This window comes from Myxine glutinosa, chromosome 1 (assembly GCF_964187855.1).
Source record: "Myxine glutinosa chromosome 1, kmMyxGlut1.1, whole genome shotgun sequence".
Taxonomy (NCBI): domain Eukaryota; kingdom Metazoa; phylum Chordata; class Myxini; order Myxiniformes; family Myxinidae; genus Myxine; species Myxine glutinosa.
In genome coordinates, this window is record NC_136261.1 from 206,403,100 (window position 1) to 206,412,012 (window position 8,913).

Sequence of the window (8,913 nt, forward strand, 5' to 3'; positions counted from 1 at the left end):
CTCACAATAAACCTATCAACTTTCTCTCTCAACGTTGGATTTTGTATCAAAGACAAATTATACAACATTTCGCTGTCGGCTTTATGTTTTTCAGTCAACGTAGTGGTTTTCCCATAAGCAATATCATGCTTCATACACACTTCGTCAACCCTATTTGTAGGTTTAGACCAAGGTTTAGGATTGTCAGCCTCATCTAATCTTTTATCCAAGTTTGTTCCTGGACCACAGAAAGAATACCCTGGAAGGTGTAATTCCCCTGGAATTCCAGTTGTTGTAAATTTACTTCCTGACAGAAACTTTTGTATGTCTCCTCCTCTTTTAGGAGAGATGAATTGGCACTTTTTAGAGCCACATACTTGACATATTCCTTTTTGATAAACTCTATTATTTTTAGCTTTAACATAAGAGATATTTTTAGATTTAGTTTTCTTTTTACATTTGAGACAATAACTCATATTTATTTATCAGAAAAATTCCGACAGAGTATCAAAACCTTTTTGGTTTTCAACATATACATTTCAATCTTTATTTTTAAAACATAAAGAATCCTAAGGAATGCCTTCACTCTCTCCTCCATTTATTTACAAATAAAAACTAACTAAAGTCAATGACACCAACATCATCAATCACATAATCTTTTCCTTCTTCTTCTTCTTCTTCTTCACCACTTTCTCGTTTAAATCTCCTCCCTGAAATTGAAGACATTGACGTTCTTATTTTTGAAACCATTATCTTCATAAGAGTTGTTAATTCTTTAATTTCCTCTTCGGTGCGTTGAGATTGATTTATTTGCTTTAATACACTCAATCTTTTATGAATCTCAGTGATTTCCATCTTTTTATATTTTTCCTCCCTCTCTCTTTGCTCCCTCTCCTCCTCCTCCATTTTCTCCCTCTCCTCCTTCTCCTTTTTCTCCCTTTTCTCCCTTTCCTCCTTCTCCCTTTTCTCCCTTTCCTCCTTCTCCTTTTTCTCCCTCTCCTCCTTCTCCTCCTTTTTCTCCCTCTCCTCCTTCTCCTCCCTCTCCCTTTCCTCCTTCTCCTTTTTCTCTCTTTCCTCCTTCTCTTCTTCAACTCCTTCCTCATCCCTTGCTACCCTTGAGTTTGAACCCCAAAGAATATTATACATATACTCATCTGGATTTTGAGATATTCTTGTATCTATAATTATTTTTCTCATAATAGGATACCAATAAGATTTGTTGACGATTTCTAAAAGAGTTTTATATTTCATAACTTTGAGAAGTTCATTTTTATTTAATATTTTAAACAAGTCTCTATTTGTGGGTTTAACAATATCAGTATAAGGCCAGTTTTTTATGACAAAATTCCCATGTATATGCTCCAAATCATAAGGTATGTAATACCGAGCACCCTTTTCTTGTAGGTATCCTTGAATACAAAAATTATAATTCTCTTGTAGTCTTCTTCCTGCCATTTATGTATCAGAAATATATGTGAGATTAATATTATGACAGGTAATACCACCCCATCTTCCCACTACCAAATCGGTTTGTATTCCTCGGCTTTCTATCCTTATCTCATTACCTTCCTTCTTTGTCATGCGAACCATCGCTATACTATCATATATTTTTATTTTCTTAAAATCACGTATTTGTTGTTTACTAATTGTACTTCCACATAAATCCTTATCTTCACCAAGTGGATAATATTCTTCTTTACGAGACTGATTTAAATCATGTAGGTCTTCTATGTTTATTGAAAAAGACCAATTATACCCTAAATCAGGCATATCATACCCCCATTTATTAATTCGCATATTAACTAAATGTCCTTCTTTATAAAATTTAATTGTAAGCAGGTAGTTAAATTCAATGAGGAAAGGTGTATGGTCAGTATAACCAGGTGTTGTGGTTGTAAATTTTACTTGTTTCACAAAACGTGCTGTTTTCTTTAAAGATATATATTGTGATAAATCACTGAATCTAATCAAGTCATTCGCATCTGTAGGGTTTGGATAATTGATTAATTTATAAGTATTCTTCATATTAATATTTTTACTTACACTATATTTTTGTCGTTCAGCCTGTGCCTTTGTATAATAATTTGATAAATCAATATCCTGAGAGGATTTTCCAAAGATAGAACCATCTTTTCCAACATAGGTCATTTATATTAGATAAAAAATGATATCATAAAAATTTTCATTATTGTTGAGTTGAAATAATACATATAAACATAATTGGCCACAACATTTAGAATTAATTTCTTGAACTTGGAATGTTTGATAAACACCATTCTGTAAGAATTGTATTACTTCAACAGGTGGTGGCATACCATAACTATCAAAATAATATTTATCCTGACTATTATGAATACAAACCCAATGAGAACCATTCTGTGTGTCTAAATTCATAATAATATTCTTTGTATTCTTATTTATATGTGTTAATTCATCTCTCATACAAATAACCACATTATCAATTTTTAGTGTTTTACAATACTTAGCTAGTTCTATATTTGACGTTGTATTCTTTCCAAATTGTTTAAACCATTTATCCATTTATTTATGAGAAAGATACAATCCATTACCCCGTTTAGTTAGTTTAACACCCGCTTGAGCGATAGAGGAAAGCATATCTCCAACCAACAATCTAGCTTTATCAGGTAGACTTTCAAGTTTTTGAGCAAAATCTACAATTACACCACTTCCACTAATTTGTTTCTCCAACTCCTTGTTATGTCTTTCCAATTCTTTTTGAGCTTTTAGTTGTGCCTTCCTTTCGTTAGCAGTTTTTACCGCTGCTGAAATACCACCAGTCAATGCTCCCGCCGCACTTAAACCAGCAAATAAAGGAATTAGAAACGGGAGAAATCCTCCTCTTGACTCGTCTATTGAATATTTCTTTAACATAGGTTTCGTCATTTTAATTTTAAGTGATCCAACATCATTTAGTGTTTTTACTTGTGTGTGTGTGAGTAAAACATCAATTCTTACAGCTCCTTTTCTTTGAATTGTATTAACATTAATAATACAAGGCTTTTGATTTTGAATACAAGATGTTAATTTATTAAGATTGATTTGATTAACATATACCCCAACCATTTATTTATGAGAAAAAACCTATGTGATATTAATCATAACACCATTATCTGTATTAATCTGTAATTCTGTTTCCTCCAAAAGCAAACAATATGCATTAACCTCTTCACTCTCCCCTCTTTCAATGTATAGAGAAGTATCCACTCGATTAGACTTTATAGTTTCCTTTTGAGAACTCAGGTCAATTGCGTAGATTGTATAAAGTTTTTGAAACGCAACCATATCCAAAATAGGATCATTATTACCATTACTTTCACACACCTTTTGGTAGGACTTGTAGGCTTCCGCATAATCATTTTTTTCCCAATCAATTTCCAATCTATCTCGCGGATAAAATGTGCCATCAAGAGAAACCCGAAGTTGTTTCACCTTTGCATTATCACTCAGGGCATTATTCTTATTAGTACCGTCCTCTCCATCTGGTTTTTTAAAAATGAGCCAGAGGTATCGTGGCTTTCCTTGAAGAACACCTAAATTCCAAGTGTAGGTAGTGTGTTCCAGTTTAACGTGTTGACATCTTCTTTTAAGGTATGATACATTTAGCGGTTTCTTTGAGTTAAGTCTTCTATTTAACATCTCTTCCGTTTTAAGATTAGGAGTATATTCACTGATATACCAACACAAATCATTAATAACAAATTTATTATTTTCTCCAAAAGCATTTTCATCCCCAAAAAGCAATCTATTTACATTATCATTCCTTTGTAGTTGAAATCTAATTTTAAGCCCATACAAAACTTTATCATAATCACAAAATCCAAATATACCTTTCAGAGGTACTGCTACGGTAAAACTATTCTCAGCTTTTGCGTCATCATTATACATTGACTTCCTTTGACTATAACCAGGGTCTGCGTTTGTACCCGTTGACATATCAGGAATAAAACCCTCAACAGCTCCCTTACCCATTCTATCACTAAACGAATATAGTGTAAATTTCATCATTTCAGATGTAGCAGAGACATAATCAACCGCTTCAACCTCTTGTGTTCCAATATACAGGCGGACACTGTCAAACATTTTCCAGAAGAAATCATTTACGAGTGTAGCATTAGTATTATTCGCAGCCTTAGTGAATTTAAATTTACACAGCAAGAAACTATCAGCTATATTCAAGTAAGTTTGTTGATTATTTATTTCAAAACTTTTTGTTCCGTTTGAATTCCAGTCTGTTCCTGTTATAGCATTTACCTTAAAATAGTCTTCCTTTTTAGTGGAGTTTGAAATGATAATCGTATCATCCAAATCATAGATACTATCAATCGCTTCCATACTTGTATTTATATAGCATTAAAATTGTTGAAACCCTGACCCAAGTATTTTAATGATTTTTTGTCGTTCTTGTGAAGATAGTTGAGTTTTACCTTTTTTTATTTCTTTGATTGCTTGTAATTTATGAGACTCCTTTTGAGCATCTTTTATACTCTTTATAGCACCCGCAACGGAGCCCACGGCAGAAGCAGTTGAACCAATTAGGTCTTTATGTTTAAGGATGGTTGAACCAATACCCATTAGAGTATCAATTATCCCATCTCCTTTATTTCGAAATTGATGACCTACACCTCGTTGTCTCTTAGGTTTATAGTATCCTCTACCCACATACCTTGTATAGTCTGGTGAAAGGAACATGCCCTCCCCTGTAATTATTTTATATTTTCCCAACTCGTGTTTTCTCACAATAACCATTATTTATTTATTGAAAAACTTCACGTAGGTGAATTCTGATGGATATAATTTCATCATTAAAGGATATCATACGATTATCTTGGTCGGTTATCCTAAAATTTACTCTGTATATGGTTTTTCCTGACACAGGTAAATAGACAAGATTTTTTGGTTCCATATTAAATTTATAACCAATCGGGGTTGAGTATGCACTGAATGAAAATATTGTATTTGTTCTTATTCCATCGTTATAAGCACCATCAATCAAATCACAATGAATTAATACTGAATTTATACCGGAGGATATTTGGATAACATTATCACTGTAAAACGTCCCGTTATTTTCAATCTTTTTTGAAGAGAAACCCAATAGCTCTCTAAACGAATTTTCAATCGTGAAATCAACTTTATAATTATTTTTAAGTTTAATAGTTGATTTTGAAGTGTGTTTTTGAATATCTATTACAATATTTTTTGGTTCATCACCTTTTTCTTTCATAAGGCGAGAGACTTCTGAAGATATTTGAGAAATCTCGTAAGCTCCAGGTGAAACGGTTATAGTTTTATATCCACTTCCTGGATTATAACTAAACTTGTTGTTTTTCTCTGTGATATTAAAAAGGGTATTGTAAGTTTCCATTGACAACAAAGATGCCTCATATGAGGTAAGGGGGTCAAGTTGTAGTGGGTAAGGGAATGAAGCTGTGTAATCGCTCGTTGTGAAATTAAAACTAAGAATTGTGCTTCTCATCTTATTTAATATCTAATAAAATATCTTTGTATTGACATTTATTAATTATTTTCATGTTCATCAACTGATCTAAAATGGCTGAGGATTCATTAAAACAATTGTTGTTTCCAGCCTTCTTACTACCTAACAACAATAATAGCCTATTAACTAATTGTGATGGGTCATTTGGAAGAAAACTAACACCCGAACCAAGCTTACTTAAAGCATCAATAATATGTTTCTCCTTCTCATTCTTCTTACTTTTACCAGCAACAGAAACTCCATAATCAAGTGCATTTAGCAACTCAATATATACCCTATCTTCCTCTCTTTTCATATCAAGTGGTTCCTCAAAATATTTTGAACCGCTGAATCCGGGGTTTGTTAGAAGAAACATTAATCTTGGAGTTAATTTAACATTTGGTTGAGTAGAACTCAAGAACATCAATTCATCATTAAATATCAATACCTTTTCTTCCACAAGATGAAACACTGCTGGTTCTTCTGTTGGAATGAGACCTGCTCTGGTTTTTGAACCCGCCGAATATTCATTGTTTTGAAGAGCTTCCACAACATAATTAGGGGGTTGATTTACCTCCTCAAGTTTCCGAAATAATCCCTCGTCATCATATTCTAATTCACCAAGTTCTTGTTTTGTTATCTGACTAAAATCTTTGAGCATTTGAAGTTTTTTCGGAGTAAATTCTACCGTGGGAACTGTAGGGTGTTGAGTTTTCAAAAGTGGTTTAAAGAATTTCTCTTGTTTTCTTTCAAAGGCTTCTTCACCAGTTAGTTTCTGTCTCCGTTTCTTCTTTATCTCTTCCTGTTGTTTAACAACTTTTGAAACTAATTGTTGATGTTCCTTAAACTTTCTTTCTCTTTCTTCAGTATTCATTTTCTGTATTTATTTATTGAAAAATATCATTTAGTATCTCATCTTGTTTCACAACAATATATTTATATTTTCCAATCGTGTGTTTCATATAATTTTCAAATTCTTTTTTACTACATAACGTAGAGCAATTATCTCTCCAAAAATTATTTACATCTATTGAATTTAACTTAAATAAAATAAAAGTATTGGCATTGTTTCTTATTGAGCGTCGAGGGAGTTGAAAATATGATTGACTAAGATATATACAATTACAAGAAGAATGTCTCCCTCTTGTATAGTAGCTATCCATTACTGTTTGGTTTCTCTCATTAACACAATCATCAAAGATGACAAGGTTCTTTTTTGATTTATCTAAATCTTGAGGTGAAGGTATATCATCCGTATTATCACTGAGAATACAAGTTATGGGTTTCGATTTTGATTTCTGTGTATCACAAAATAATTGTATTATATCATCAATATTATAATCATTTAGTTTGTTTTGAAGTTTAAATAAACCGATAATGTCTTCCTTTTTAAGACCCGCATTAAAACCCTGTGAGAGTAGTTGATACTCGGGTTGAAAACTTGACTTTGTAAAAATTATTAAATTATCATAATCTAAAAAATTAGAACCAAGGAGCATCTTTAAAAGTAAACAGGTTTTTCCACATCCGCTTGAACCAACTATTAGACATCTCAATGAATTTGGAATGTTTTTATGGTTATTAAATTTTATCTTATTTTCCCAAACGGGTAAAAAATCATTCATTTATATATTTGGAAAACAAGTTATCCAACTTTTTTTGAGCTATTTGAGAAACTCTATATTTTATCCTGAGTTCGGGTTTAATTTCAAAATAATCCATTATTTTATTTATATAGTATCTTGTATTAACATTTCCATTAAAATTATTTTGAATAATAAATATCATTAAACCCTTATACATTTCCTCAATACAATTAGTCTCTTCCCTTGAAAGAAATGGTGTATTATCATCACAATACTTAACATTCATCTCTCTTATTAATCTTGTAAAGTAATTCATTTTTGGTTCTAATTTAAAAGAGTTATATATTTTTTTATATTTCTTATTATCATTAATTAAAATTAAATCACAGAAAATACATTGTTTATATGAATCCTCATCATTAAGCCCCACTCTATCACAAGCCGGACAATTCTCTAATTTATCATATGGAGAGTCTGGAAATTCTAAATATCCTTCAGAACTTATCATATTTATGTGGTAAATTTTTACTTAAACTAAACGCAAGTTTATTCATTAATAAATACAATGTTTCAAAGCACAAAAGACAAATTTCAATCAATCTCTACTTCGGTGGAAGATATAGAAAAATATGTCAAAGATGTTAAATTGAACAAAGATAAATATGGAAATTTTTGGGTAAAACCAGTTATGGAAAATAACATGAGCCCCTCTATTTCATTTAAAGGAAGAGCTCTAACTATACCTGGAAAGACATCCATTAAAGTAAATCTAACAAAAGTTTCTCCTCTACTCCTGGCAATTTATTCAAAGCTTGAAAAAGTGATTGACCACGATACTTTGAAAAAGAATGATAAGACCATTAATAATTCTAGAGGAGACATTTGTATTTTCTTTAATAATCCAAAGGGTGTAGATCTAAGTAAAATGAATGATGTTAATATTTCTGGTGAAATGTCATTTCGTTCTATGATAGTTAGAGATTATTTAAAGATAACTTTTGATATAAAAATTGTAGAGATTGAATCTGTTAATGAAAGAAAGTATATAGATATTGATGGGAATATTTTTCTTGCTAATTAAATATGAGTCAATACAGCAGTGAAGATTTTACTATTTCATTGAACTCAGACGATAGTGATGATAGTATTTCATTGAACTTGGACGATGGTGATGATAGTATTTCATTGAACACAGATGATAGTTATGATACTAATAGTTTGTGCTCAAATGATAGTTATGAGAGTAGCTTTATTGATGACTCTGAGTATGATTCTGAGTATTCATGTGATAGTTATGACTTAGATGATTCTGAGTGAAAAAGTGTTTTAGTTTAAGCACAGCGATATATATAAAACGGAGCTGTAAAGCTCAAAAGTGTTTTATTTTAAGCACAGTGATATATATAAAACACCACGTTTTCTCACGCTATAAATATGGTTTATTGTGATACTTGCGAGAAGGAAGTAAAATATTATAAACAACATATTCTCACCGCAAAACATACATACAACATTTTAAACAAACTTTCCCCTCTTCCACCTGAAACAAAACACTGTTCTACATGTAATAAAAATATCCTCAAGAAAGGCTTCAAAATACATCTTAAAACAAATCTACATTTATCAAATTTTATCACAACTAAAAACTCTGATGGAGCATTCAAAGGACATATTAAAATAAGAGTCTTTAACTTCAAACCTCCTGAACCAGAGTCTATAGTTGATGCTGTAGAAATAGTTAAACCTGCTGTTCAAACGTTGATTGAAAAAACACTAAAGGAAATGAAACCACTTAAATTTTATATGGGAGTAAAATTAGAAATGACAAAGGATGAAGGAGTTATAGATGCA